This window comes from Schistocerca piceifrons, chromosome 5 (genome assembly GCF_021461385.2).
Source record: "Schistocerca piceifrons isolate TAMUIC-IGC-003096 chromosome 5, iqSchPice1.1, whole genome shotgun sequence".
Classification (NCBI taxonomy): domain Eukaryota; kingdom Metazoa; phylum Arthropoda; class Insecta; order Orthoptera; family Acrididae; genus Schistocerca; species Schistocerca piceifrons.
The window spans coordinates 144,528,972-144,540,863 of NC_060142.1; the positions used below are offsets into that span (position 1 = coordinate 144,528,972).

The 11,892-nt window shown below is 42.5% G+C and overlaps 1 pseudogene; it reads left to right on the top strand.

The window, feature by feature from the left end:
- The first annotated feature begins 1,150 nt into the window (after nt 1–1,150).
- Nucleotides 1,151–1,268, top strand: LOC124799389 (annotated as a pseudogene).
- Nucleotides 1,269–11,892: the final 10,624 nt, after the last annotated feature.

Sequence of the window (11,892 nt, forward strand, 5' to 3'; positions counted from 1 at the left end):
TCAAGAGACGATGCATATCAAGTGTTGGAGCGCTATACTCAGAGGCAATGTTGTTAATAAACGCAAACAGATGTAATTTCGTGATTTCCTTACGCACTGTCACTTATCGCTCCCTTTTCTTTCCCTTTTTTTTTCTTTTTGGCTTCAGAAAACGTGGCAGAGGCTTGTTCATTTTGCTTCACTCTGGTCGCGGTGTTGCCTCTATGGTATTCTATCTTTCTGGACTGCATTGGTACCTGGGGCCCCCACACTCTTCTGTGACAATCATCAGGCATTACAGCACTGCTAAACTTGTCGGTGAAGAAAAGCAAACGCCATTCAACCAGATTCCATTCCAGATATTCCCTTCCCCGCCTTCTTCACGCGTCTCGGTGCTTGATCAACACCTGGAGACCAAACTAAAAGTGTGAGGATGGTTGTACACTGTCTTCGTCGGCACAGCTTTCCCAGTTGTCACCATAGTACAGTTGTGCTGGATTCGATTCGCGATACCAATGATTCATAAGTAATAGGTAGCCTTCATCAGCTTGCGCTGTTTTTTCTCATGACAGCGGTTGAATGTTCGAATGACGTTCCCGTGAACTACCGTCAGGAAGTTTCAACCGTTCTTTATGTTTTTTAGTGCGCGAACTTAGTTTGAAATGCATTTCACATCACTGAGAATTCAGGTTTACCTTCTCCTCGATTACACACGTGGCTATGGTAAACAGCGATTTACTGTGGTCGAAAGGGTATTGGGAGAGAGGATTCCGGTAAAAAAAAACTCTTAAAAATACATCGAAAGTCATGAGGATGGTGAAAAACTACTTTTCCCCATGTACTCGTATAATTATGAAGATACGGTTCTGCCTTGAGCAAACACAAATTCGTCTAGTGTAACACCCAAACATGTTTTGGTGTAGTTTCACTGTCGTCAATGGAGTCATTTATTTTCTGTTCAATAATATGTAAGGAAAATTTGTATGCTAATACATATGCTTTTGAGATTATGGTATTTTCATTTATAAAACTACCAACAGAAATAATACATACCTTAGTATCATATACTGATGCTCTGTGGCTGTCTGATATTTTCAGTAAAGCCGATATTTTACTCCTATTTATCATCTGCAGTAGATCAACATTTTTTAATATTATGTTACATATATGTGGCAACGGCCTTGCCGCAGTGGATACACCGGTTCCCGTCAGATCACCGAAGTTAAGCGCTGTCGGGCGTGGCCGGCATTTGGATGGGTGACCATCCGGGCCGCCACGTGCTGTTGCCATTTTTCGGGGTGCACTCAGCCTCGTAATGCCAATTGAGGAGCTACTCGACCGAATAGTAGCGGCTCCGGTCAAAGAAAACCATCATAACGACCGGGAGAGTGGTGTGCTGACCACACGCCCCTCCTATCCGCATCCTCAGATGAGGATGATACGGCGCTCGGATGGTCCCGATGGGCCGCTTGTGGCCTGAAGACGGAGTGCTTTACATATATGTACCAGAATGTTTGGCCTAAAATGAAACTATTGCTTTCTCAGCTTTGCTACTGTTAGACATCTTGTCGTTATAATATATTCTCGTCAACACTGATTTTTTTCTTCATTGCTTACCTATCGTTTATTACATTAAAGTAACAGTATTCGAAAATGTTATTAGGATATGCTGATTAAGAATGAGCTTTGTGAATTGGTGATTGGGAACGGGGGCGTGTGTATGTAAGTTGAGTGTGTCTACTTTTGTTTATAGAAAATAAACGAACCCACTGACGATGGTGAAACTTCACCGAAACATGCTTGGGTGTTAAAAAAGAAGAATTTACGCTTTCTCAAGCCAGAACCGTATTTCCATATTAAATACTACGAAGGAAACACGGAAAAAAAGGGAGCTTTAGCCAAAAGATAAATGTTTCCCGCAGTTTATTTCATGAACGCCTGCCGCCATTTCTTGCGTCAGTGCCACGAAAGGGCAAAGGAACATTTCTGGACATGCTACAGCGAGTCCTTCATTCTGCGTTGAATTTCATGAAAAGTTATCGAGTACGGAGTGTGCATCCTATTGCACCAGAATTTCTTTAGTTGGCCAAATGCAGGCGCACAGAAGGGCCTTGCACCTCTCAGAGTCTTTTATCTAGAGAAATTACTGTAGACGGAGACAAACAACAAGGAGGAACTTGCGCGGCAGAGATGCTCATGTTTTGCTGCAGCTGAGAGAGCGGCTTGTGTTGTGCTCACGGGTTGCGAAGCCCCCCGTCACTTGCTGAGATGCTTTCGCTGATTTCATCACGGCGGTGTACTTTTTGTTCTACAGCTGCTTCCCCTTAGAGTACTTGTGCTCGTCCATTACTTATCTGATGTTTTGTAACGTCATACCTGTCACTCAGGTACAGCTGCGCTCGAAGAAGTGATCCCTCTGCTTGAATTCCAAAAGGTTACATTATTAATAACAGAAATGAAAGGTGGTTTCCAGAATAGATTATGATAAACATAATTTGTGTATTACTCTATCATTTTGACATAGCTCTTCAAATCTTATCGAATTTCGTGTTTTTACAGCAGTCTCAACGCTCTGATATTTATATGAAAGAAAAGGAAAGTTTGTTCAAAATGGTAATAGTTCATAATAAAACTACATGGAGCACTTGCCAGATGACAGATTGCAACACGTAATGAGCCAAATGTAATTACTCAGAGACAACTGTGAAGTGCAGCATACATAAGGAAATTGTGCACTTGTTACAATAGAAAAATCCTAGGATATTTGATCAGGTGAGTAATGCTGATGGTCCAGTATCTGGGTCTGAGGTTTTATCAAGTTTTATTAATGAAAATCCGTTCCAGTTGCTAAAACGGACTCTATTAAGTCTACACGACCGGTTCCAGCCTTAATATTGGGCTATTGTCAAGTGTATCTGAAAGTTACATGGCAGAGAAGCAACGTCTTCTCATATCGTATACTTGATAAGGACCTAATATAAAGATCGGAATCACTCGCGTGTACTGAATAAACTCCTTATTATCAACATAACTACATTAAAAAAATGAGAATACATTAAAAGTTTCGAAAAAAATAATAAACAAAAATTCATTTTCCAGCACTATTTTTATTCCAGAATGAGGTTTCCACTCTGCAGCGGAGTATGCGCTGATATGAAACTTCCTGGCAGATTAAAACTGTGTGCCGGACAGAGACTCGAACTCGGGACCTCGTATAGTTATGGAAATACGGTTCTATTATTTCAATAAACTTACGACCAGCCAAAAACTTTATTACATTTTCGGCTGCCTGCCTGTCTTAGACCGTATCATACTTGCTGTGTGGGGTGGTGCCTTCCTGCTCAGAGCAACACAGTTTTTGCTTTGAATATGAAATAAATGATACATACAATCGTAATTAACGTAATATTTCTGTAGAACGTTCGTCTCTGAAATGACTGTTGTTCTTCGAAAGTTTTCTGTCGAAGTGAGTTTACTATAACACACGAAGATGGATCCTAGACAAAATTTTGCAGACCCCTATCTTTTATTGTAAATGCTCTGCTAGTGACCATCTGGGGTTACAGTATTTCAGTATTAAAATGAAAGCTTCTGACACCGACAAGAGATGATGAATATAAAGTGTTAGGGGGCTATATTCAGAGGCAATATTGTAAATAAACGCAAACAATTGCTATTTCGTGATTTCCTTACGCACTCTCACGTCCTTTTTTTTTGGTCGCGGTGTTACCTCAATGGTATTCTATCTCTCTGGACTGCATTGGTACCAGGGGAGACGAGGTACTGGCCGAAGTAAAGCTGTGATGGACGGGGCGTGAGTCGTGCTTGGATAGCTCATTTGGTAGATCACTTGCCCGTGAAAGGCAAAGGTCCCGAGTTCGAGTCTCGGTCCGGCACACGGCTTCAATCTGCCAGGAAGTTTCACTATTTTTATTGGGCTCAACGGTTACTGAGATGCTATTTTTATTTTTATTCCAACAGAAAAGAAATAGTTTTAGAAACGTTAGTTCATCCTATAAAATCGCAATTACGGAATCGTGTTAAGAGATATGACTGTGTCAGTAACCACCTCGGGGTGTAACTATCATGCCAACATATGCACAACTTAATGCGTGTTCAAATATGTGCGAGAACAAAACTAAACGCAACGGGTAATACAGTGCAATGATTGTGATGTTGCTGGTTGGATTAATATTTTTAAGAAGTAACAATAGGTTACACTAATGCCTCTCCATTCTGACGGTATCGTGCATTACAAATGAAGAAAATACATTTGTAACACCGCTCAACACTATCTCATCTCCTATCTTAGAAGCCACATTCTGAAGTTCGAGAACAGAAAATAGTCACGTGGATCTAAATCTGAGGAGCGGGATGTGCAGAGAGCTTTTTAGGGTCTAGCCTTGCGCACCATTCACCAATGTAACAGGCAGTTTTTCTTGGAGCAAAGGAACCTTCTCATTTTTTGCGTGCCTACCTCGATCGCTTTGTCTTTAGCTCACTACTGAAATGATCAAGAAACGTTGAATAGTAAGAGGCAGTCTTTGTTTACCACAAAATCCGTGGCCGGTTAATATTTGTATATTTATTAACTTTCAGGACCACAATGTAAATATCTGCTAATTATCAGTTTCAGTTTTTAGTAAACAACTGCGTGATGTATGTTAAAATGTAAATAACATATCTGGAAAAAGCACGTCTACCATGTTACGTCGCATAAGAAAATTTGGCATTGTTTCTGAGATATTACCCATTTTCCATTGTTTAGCGGAGTAAAAAAATACATATATACAAGACAACAGAGAAAACATATATCTCCGGATTCAGCGTATTTATTGTCTCGCGTTGCTGCGTTTTTTGTCATGGAACGATTTATGAAGTACTGTTTGACCATAACGAAGTAAACAAACCAACCTGTATCAATAAAGTGGAACAGGGTATATCCCAGCTCTTCATTATTTTTTATGTATGTCATGAACCGGCTTTTGGGTTATGTTACAAGTCTCAAACTTGTAAAGAATATACCTGTGGATCAAGTGGATTTATTCTAGTGTTACCATCTGAATTCCGCCTATACGCCAAGGGAAAGTGGGCTAAGGAATATGGTACTGAGCCTATCCGATATAAGACGGGGAGACCATGACGTTGGGATCACGGATTTACTTCAAACTTTGTTCACCTTTAGTAGGACATTAAACAACAGAATGTGCAAGTAGTAAGATGCACTACTCTGGCAATTCCGAGAAAATCGCAAGAGAAGTTTCACACGTCTATTATGTATCTGGTGTATCTGTGCGTACGTGCCGCATGTTAGACTTAATGCTTAGCGTTAGAGCTTCTTAAGACGAACGTGTAAGAGCAGACGGTTCGACTCCTACTCGAACCTTCATTTTTGTAGTACTGTAAGTAGGCTGTTTAGGTTTTTATGTTAGTAACGCCATGTAGCGCTCTATATGAAAATCGCTGGCTGTGCTGTGTGCAGTCTGTGGCTGGTTTGCATTGTTGTTTGCTATTGTAGTGTTGGGCAGCTGGATGTTAACAGGGCGTAGAGTTGCGCAGTTGGAGGTGAGCCGCCAGCGGTGGTGGATGTGGGGAGAGAAATGGCGGAGTTTTGAAATTTGTAAGACTGAATGTCATGAACTGCTATGTATGTTATGACTATTAAAATAAATACATAATTTGTTTTCTATCAAAATCTTTCATTTGCCAACTATATGCCTATCAGTAGTTAGTGCCTTCAGTAGTTAGAATCTTTTATTTAGCTGGCAGTATTGGCGCTCGCTGTATTGCAGTAGTTCGAGTAACGAACATTTTTGTGAGGTAAGAATTCATGAAAGGTATAGGTTATTGTTAATCAGGGCCATTCTTTTGTAGGGATTACGGAACGTCAGATTGCGTTGCGCTAAAAATATTGTGTGCCACTTTAGTGAATGTCTGAGTACGTTCAGTTTTGCTCAGCTGTTTGAAAATCAAATAACATAAGATGTTTATCAGCACAGTAATTCATTAATTTTTCTAAGGGGACGTTACATATGTCGACCCTTAGCCGAGGATACCTCACTGGAATCTTGTGATTTTTTCTTGTAGTTTGAGTAATTAGTGTAGCTATTGTTTATTGCTAGCGCGAAATTGTAGAGAGAATCTTTTTTTTGTAGTTGTAGTTTTCATTGTTGTACAGTAAAACAGTTGTGGCATGCATGTAGATTTACACCAAGTATTTTGCAGCTGCGCTTGCAATTAACTAGATATTATTTTCAGTGCTATGTTAATGTGTTCTCTTATTTTACTCTTCCAATTGTGCTTTTCTGTGTTATCGTGTGAAACATTGTGACAATTATGGCGTGTGAAAAACGTAATACTAGGCTCCAAAGTAAACTGAGAAATGACAGTGAAGACGACAGCAGTGTGTTAGCGCCACCGTGTAATGAATTAACTAATGTTCAACATAGTAATTGTGCATCGGGAAATGGAGCGGGCGGCAAATAATGGTGTAGACAGTGAAACAATTAGTGAGCAGGGAAGCATTATCGATCGATCGGTCGGCAACAGTTCGCCTCAGGAATCCGAAATGACAAGACACAATCTTGCAAATACTGTAGATTCAGGTTTTGCGTCCTCACCGTCTTCTCAAATAAGTCAAGACACATTTTCTGCTCGTCAAAATGTGGATGTTGCCGGTGCAAATGCACTGCCGAAAAGCATAGAGGAACAGATTCCAGACACTAATACATTATTATTGCAATTAATGCAACAAATGAAACAAAATCAGAGTCAAACACAGCACAGCCAGTGATTTTCATATAGAGCGCTACATGGCGTTACTAACATAAAAACCTAAACAGCCTACTTACAGTACAAGTGTAAATTCCGCAATATTCAAAAAAAATTTGCACCTACACTATTCCTTCTTGCTACATTAGCAACGTCTCACCGTTGAGCAGGTTAACTGCCAAATGGGGCCTGGCTCTGTCTCTACAGCTCGAAGCGTCGAGGTGCAAAGTAGTTCCAGGTACTTTCCCAGATTGCATGTAGAAGAGATTTTGCAAATCATGACACGTATACATCTTCAAGAAAACTCTATTCGTTTCTTCTTTTACTTGTAGACAGTTATAAATGTGTTTGTTCTAATAATTAAATTTAATTAAAAATAGTCAGTATTCAAATAACATGAAATTCACTAAAACTTCATGAGAATACACGTGTTTTTAAGAATTTGGTTACCATATGGTTACCTTCCATTCAGAAGGCTGTTGCACTCAGCGACTGTTATATTGACTTTTAAATAATAGATTTCAGCTATCAGTCGTCCTTTTGAAAGTTTATTGGCAGATCTAGATTTCAGTTAGAAACAGGCCATTCTGAATGCACTATCATTGTTGATTAATGCTTATAATGCCTGTTGGCTGGACTTCATCCACAGTTCGTTGAATTCAATGAACTGTGGAAGAAACCCGACCAACAGCCATTACACACACTGATCTATAATGATAGTGCATTGAGAATGGCTAGTTTCTAGCTGAAATCTAGATCTGCCAATAAAAGTTCAAAAGGACGACTGATAGCTGAAATCTATTATTTACAAATTTGGTTACCTCCCAAATGTCATACAAATTGAATAATATGACCAGTGATGAAAAAAAATACAGATTAAAAATTAAGTTTAAGCGGGAGTCGAAGAGGCATCACATACGTGTTCGTCTTACAAGGCTCGAACACTAACTACTTTTTTTAATCTCATTTTGTTCGTTATAGTTCGTTGCATTTGTTCGAGGCGGGCGTTCCGTGACGTCCGTTCAAGTTCATCGTTGATCCGTTCACTCAGTTTTTTATTACAGAGAGCAGCTAACCCTCTGTCCGAACACGCAAGCTAACGTGTCGGCTGATCATCTGCAACTCTACCGTCTAGCAGCTCTGCATAGATACGTCGGTTACTTAATAGACAGCCGAACGGGATTAGCTGACGCCGGCACGGTAGCTCAGCGTGTTCGGTCAGAGGGTTAGCTGCCCTCTGTAATAAAAAAAACTGAGTTAATGAATCAACAAAAGACTTAAACAGGTGTCTTACGACGTCCGCCCCGAGCAGATGCAACAAAAAAAGCGAACAAAATGAGATTTAAAAAAAAAAAAAAAAGCGGTCTAAGGCGCTGCAGTCATGGACTGAGCGGCTGGTCCCGTCCGAGGTTCGAGTCCTCTCTAGGGCATGGGTGTGTTCAAAAAATGGCTCTGAGCACTACGGGACTTAACTTCTGAGGTCATCAGTCCTCTAGAACTTAGAACTACTTAAACCTAACTAACCGAAGGACATCACACACATCCATGCCCGAGGCAGGATTCGAACCTGCGACCGTAGCAGCAGCGCTGTTCCCGACTGAAGTGCATAGAACCGCATGTGTGTGTGTGTGTGTGTGTGTGTGTGTGTGTGTGGTGTGTGTGTGTGTGTGTGTGTGTTTGTCCTTAGGATAATTTAAGTATTGTGTAAGCTTAGGGACTGATGACCTTAGCAGTTAACTACCATAAGATTTCACACTTTTTTTTTTGAACTTAATCTACATCTACATGACTACTCTGCAATTCACATTTAAGTGCTTGGCAGAGGGTTCATCGAACTACAATCATACTATCTCTCTACCATTCCACTCCCAAACAGCGCGGGGGAAAAACGAACACCTAAACCTTTCTGTTCGAGCTCTGATTTCTCTTATTTTATTTTGATGATCACTCCTGCCTATGTAGGTTTGGCTCAACAAAATATTTTCGCATTCGGAAGAGAAAGTTGGTGACTGAAATTTCGTAAATAGATCTCGCCGCGACGAAAAACGTCTTTGCTTTAATGACTTCCATCCCAACTCGCGTATCATATCTGCCACACTCTCTCCCCTATTACGTGATAATACAAAACGAGCTGCCCTTTTTTGCACCCTTTCGATGTCCTCCGTCAGTCCCACCTGGTAAGGATCCCACACCGCGCAGAAATATTCTAACACAGGACGAACGAGCGTAGTGTAAGCTATCTCTTTAGTGGACTTGTTGCATCTTCTAAGTGTCCTGCCAATGAAACGCAACCTTTGGCTAGCCTTCCCCACAATATTATCTATGTGGTCTTTCCAACTGAAGTTGTTCATAATTTTAACACCCAGGTACTTAGTTGAATTGACAGCCTTGAGAATTGTACTATTTATCGAGTAATCTAATTCTAACGGATCTTTTGGAACTCATGTGGATCACCTCACACTTTTCGTTATTTAGCGTCAACTGCCACCTGCCACACCATTCAGCAATCTTTTCTAAATCGCTTTGCAACTGATACTGGTCTTCGGATGACCTTACTAGACGGTAAATTACAGCATCATCTGCGAACAACCTAAGAGAACTGCTCAGATTGTCACCTAGGACATTTATATAGATCAGGAACAGCAGAGGTCCCAGGACGCTTCCCTGGGGAACACCTGATATCACTTCAGTTTTACTTGATGATTTGCCGTCTATTACTACGAACTGCGACCTTCCTGACAGGAAATCACGAATCCAGTCGCACAACTGAGACGATACCCCATAGGCCCGCAGCTTGATTAGAAGTCGCTTGTGAGGAACGGCGTCAAAAGCTTTCCGGAAATCTAGAAATACGGAATCAACTTGAGATCCCCTGTCGATAGCGGCCATTACTTCGTGCGAATAAAGAGCTAGCTGCATTGCACAAGAACGATGCTTTCTGAAACCATGCTGATTACGTATCAATAGATCGTTCCCTTCGAGGTGATTCATAATGTTTGAATACAGTATATGCTCCAAAATCCTACTGCAAACCGACGTCAGTGATATAGGTCTGTAGTTCGATGGATTACTCCTAATACCCTTCTTAAACACTGGTTCGACCTGCGCAATTTTCCAATCTGTAGGTACAGATCTATCGGTGAGCGAGCGGTTGTATATGATTGCTAAGTAGGGAGCTATTGTATCAGCGTAATCTGAAAGGAACCTAATCGGTATACAATCTGGACCTGAAGACTTGCCCGTATCAAGCGATTTGAGTTGTTTCTCAACCCCTAAGGTATCTACTTCTAAGAAACTCATGCTAGCAGCTGTTCGTGTTTCAAATTCTGGAATATTCCATTCGTCTTCCCTGGTGAAGGAATTTCGGAAAACTGCGTTCAATAACTCCGCTTTAGCGGCACAGTCGTCGGTAACAGTACCATCGGCACTGCGCAGCGAAGGTATTGACTGCGTCTTGCCGCTTGTGTACTTTACATACGACCAGAATTTCTTCGGATTTTCTACCAAATTTCGAGACAATGTTTCGTTGTGGAACCTATTAAAGGCATCTCGCATTGAAGTCCGTTCCAAATTTCGCGCGTCTGTAAATTTTAGCCAATCTTCGGGATTTCGCGTTCTTCTGAACTTCGCATGCTTTTTCCGTTGCCTCTGCAACAGCGTTCGGACCTGTTTTGTGTACCATGGGGGATCAGTTCCATCTCTTACCAATTTATGAGGTATGAATCTCTCAATTGCTGTTGCTACTATATCTTTGAATTTGAACCATAATAAATAAATATTCTCTTTCGAAGTTTTCGGAATTACCAGAGTATTGCACCTTACGACTTGCACATTATGTTGTTCTAACGGCAAAAAGTATAAAGTTTGAAGTAAATCTGTGAGCCCACCGTGTGGCCTCTCCTCGTAAGCTACAAGTGTCTTGCACTAGTCAGTCATGTGGATGAGGACACAGCCTATAAACGGTACGGTAAATAGGTAGTATAATGCCTGCAGAGTAGAGTATACACATGGGACACAATGATTGGGCATTATCGAACCGTCACAGCTGCGGCACCCATCATGATGGAACTGTTGGCATCTTCACGAGTGTGTCACTTTCTTTCCGTCGTTATTAAATAATTGGATAGCGCATATTTAGGTGCAAGCCTTTCCATTTGAAGTCACTTCAATAGCCTTGGCGTGAAGATGATGACGTGAACAGCTATTCCCCCCCCCCCCCCCACCACAACCAACGTCCCTTGCTCCCCAAAATGAAATGTCATTAAAGAAACGAACCGGAGACATTCGAAGCGCCGGCCGGGATGGCCGAGCGGTTCTAGGCGCTTCAGTCTGGAACCGCGCGACTGCTACGGTCGCAGGTTCGAATCCTGCCTCGGGTATGGATCTGTGTGATGTTCTTAGGTTAGTTAGGTTTAAGTCGTTCTAAGTTCTAGGGGACTGATGACCTCAGATGTTGAGTCCCATTGTGCTCAGAGCCATTCGAAGCAGTAATTAGTTGCGCCAACCGTTACATCTCCAAGTCGGTGCTTGCTATCAATACTCTATTGGAGCTGCTGGAACAATCTTCAGTCCTCCGTGGCAAGTCTGCTAAGAGCTCCAGCAAACAGAACTAAGAGCCGTTGCATACTGTGGCTGCGCACCGGCGTCGAGCTAACGGGACGTCTTGACCTTTGTTTCGCCATACCTTATTAACCACGCCGCAAACTCAAGGCCGTCGTTCATTTATCGCCGCACATCAGCTAAAACGGGGGAACGACGAAAGGCGCGGCAGATTTCAGCACGCCGCGCCCGTCGGCCGAGAGCGAACGCTCGAGACGGGGAACGCGGGCGGCAGCGAGATTAATCTCGAGGCTCGCACTGGCATACGGTAGACTGCAGCTGCAGCCACCGTGCCGTGACCTCTGGCCGCCAGATAGCGGCCGGCGGCCGGCGGCTCGCAATTAGGGCGCGCGTATGTCGCGGGCAGTAAATCGGAGTCCTGGACGTGACGCAGCGTAGCAGAAGCACTTTCCCCGCGACCCCGCCCACGGCAGCCGAGCGAGGGGCGTTTGTCGCGGCCGGCGGGTGGCCGGCGACCGATGCAGCGGTCGTTGCCCGCTTTCTCCCCGTGTCGCTCGCTGCCCACCCGACCGACCACAGCTG